Source organism: Arachis ipaensis, chromosome B08, assembly GCF_000816755.2.
Source record: "Arachis ipaensis cultivar K30076 chromosome B08, Araip1.1, whole genome shotgun sequence".
In the NCBI taxonomy this organism is placed as follows: domain Eukaryota; kingdom Viridiplantae; phylum Streptophyta; class Magnoliopsida; order Fabales; family Fabaceae; genus Arachis; species Arachis ipaensis.
The window spans coordinates 110,649,632-110,652,823 of record NC_029792.2 but is presented as its reverse complement, the minus strand read 5'-3'; positions in this window follow the sequence as shown (position 1 = coordinate 110,652,823).

Sequence of the window (3,192 nt, the reverse complement as noted above, 5' to 3'; positions counted from 1 at the left end):
CCCAAGTTTATTATGCCTTTATACTAATTTAATTAAAATCTATTGATAATTTATCCAAATGAATTAATTTATACTTTGTTATTCATAAAATATTCAAAATTTTAAGAATCGTGTTCTATAGTTAAGTTTAAAACACATTAAATAAAAGACAAAACATTAAATTCAACATGTCTCACTGTTTATATGAAACTCTTGTAAATCAGGTCTTATATCAACTTTTGATATATGCATGTAAAGTATAAAATTTAAACACATCAATTTTTATAAATTACATTTATAAATAAGCAATAGTTTGAGCATTTAATATTAGACAATGACAATTTTAACTTTATTCATTGTAAATATCAAAATGAAAATTCAAATAACAAATAATGAGCTAAAGAAATAAAACAGGACTAAAAGTAGTAAATTAAAAATTAAAAGTCAGAGATACCATATTATAATAATAAAATACTATAATTTGAGACTTTTTAATGAAGTAATTATTGCTCTCATTGGTTTAAAAAGAGGATTATTTTACGATAAAGATGTGTTTGTCGGATAATTAATAAATATAAGCCAGTAAATTAATTATTACTTAAAAAAAGTAGAAAGTTAAATTTTATAGTTTAGAATGGAATAAATAATTAAAATACGAAATTTGACACTAATTTAAAAAATTTTGGCCTAAAATTGAGAGGAACGAATCGAACCAAACGAACTGGGCTCATAGGGGTGTATATGGTTTGGTTAATTCAAAAACCAAACCAGTTTTTTGGTTAGCCAAAAATTTAATCTTGGTTAATTAACCAAATTGATTTTACATGATAAATCGGTTATTAACCGTGAAGGTTGTGGTAGGCTTAGAGAAGGGGATTGAATCTATGCCTTTCTTTTAGTTGCTGTTATGACCATTTTTAAACAAACTTTCAATTCTGATTCTGTTTGAACTAAGCAGCAAAAATTTATGAGACAATTTATTTTTGTCTCATGAATATCAGAAAACAAAACAGTGCAGAGAAGAGAAAAGCCAACACCAGCATATGTCCTGGTTCGGTTGCCTTGTGCTATGCAACCTACGTCCAGTCTCCTCCACAACAATGGAGGAATTTTCACTATAGTTAACAGTATTACATACACCAATTCCACAGGATTGACCCAATCCTTTCACACTCAAGTTGTAACCTAACTTGACATTGGCTATGCTAATACCAAACTATTCACTCTTAGTGCTAACCCAACTAAGAAAGGGATACCTCACAGGTACAAGATACAAGACATAAACATACCTAAAGAAATCAGAAAATAACTCTAGGCTTTTCTCTCAAGTGTTTTACTCAACCTTTTTCCACTCATGGCTTTTACTTGAGTTTCCTCACAATGCATTTTCTCACAAGAAATTACAGAAAGATATACATAGAAAAGAACATCACAATCAGTAAAACATGAAGGAGATTGACTTCATCAACAGCCTCTTCGCTATGTGCAAAATCAGATTTGCAAACCTTAGCTTGAGTTCTTCAGTATTGGCCGAATACTTCTTTGAAAGAAAGCATTATCCAAGTAGAGGAACTTCTTTACAGAACAAAGCTCACACAACTCTGATTTTCTCTCCTTACTTCTGAATGAGCAGAAAGTCTTCTTTTATCTCCTTGCATGTTGTTGGGTTCTTCTTCCAATGTCAACACCTTGAGCCTTGAGTTTCACCAACCCACAGATTCACTTTTTCTCATTAAACCTTAGAGTAGAAACTTTGCTTCTGACTTCTCCATCTTGACCGAAAGCCATAAAGCAGCAACCATAAAAATCTTCCAATGGTCAACTTAATATGAGCCCTTGAAAACCAACTTGGTCCCCAAGACATGTTTGAGACCGTGGATTTACAGCAGAGAGGAACAGAAATCTTCTTTTTCATATAACCCAAACTGGAGATACAGAAAGTTGAAGATGAAGAGAAGAAAGTGTGTTGCATGTATGAGGAAATGGGTTACCTTTAACCTAAGCTTGATATGGTTTGAATTTGCTGATTAGACTTCTATGTTTCAAGCTTGGACTTTCTCTTTCTTGCTTCTTTGATAATCACCTTAGGGAAGAAGCTTTCTCTTTCTCTTTCTCACTTTTCTGAGTTTGTGATTTGACTAAGACAGAGGAGAGAAGAACGTTGCTTTGACAAAAGCAAGTGAGAGGGAATGAAGACTTCAATCTTGTATGAGAAGTTTGGTGGGATCAACTTGGATTTATGGATATGGGCTTGGATTGGTTTTGATTAGTTTGGCCCGTTGGTTCATTTGGCTTTGTTTCTTTTGAGCTTTGCTTGTTTATTGACCCACTAGCCTTGCTATATTATTTTCATACCAATTTGGGCTGCTAAACTAAGTTTTGACCTGCAACATATAATAAATAATTAGTAACATATAATTATTAACACTCAACACTAATTATTTATTTTGCCCAAAAATAATATTTGTCATCACTAATTAATTTAGTTAATTTCTTAACTCAACAAACCGGTTAGCAAATTTAAAAACCAGTTTTTAATCGGTTATTAAAATAAAAATTAATTAAAAAAAACAATTTTTATATAGAAAAATTGGTTTTGAATTGAAAATTAAAAATGGTTTTTACATAAAAAATCGGCTGTTTTTTACACCAAAAAATTGGTTTTTATACAAAAAAATTTGTTTTTACATCTAAAAATCGGTTTTTACACAAAATTTAATTTTTTTTACATAAAAAATCCAATTTTTTACCCTTTTTTAAATTAAATTTTTTAATCTAAAAATTAATTTTTTTTCTTTCTAAATAATACGAGTAACATTTGTAAATAATAGAATCTCTTCCATTGCAAACATTTTTATTTTTCTTCAACACCTTCCCTATACAAATAAGGCGTAGTCCACTCCACAATCTTCTTCACAAAACCAACATTGGAAAAGCAAGTCTAATCTCCTTAGCAATCATATGTGTACTTTTCTCTCACTAAATCATAGAACCTTTATAGACCGCTTCCATTTCTAAATTAGTTTTAGAATACAAGTAACAAGATAAAAAAAAATTGAAATAAGAATAAAAATAAGTAACTAAATCCTACCAAGTACCAAGTTATTTAAAACATTTGTCCATTAAGTCTAATACCTAAGCGTTTAGAACATAACTAAAGAAAACATAAACAACCAAGACTTTATTGTCATCCTCAAGCGCAATTGAACTTGA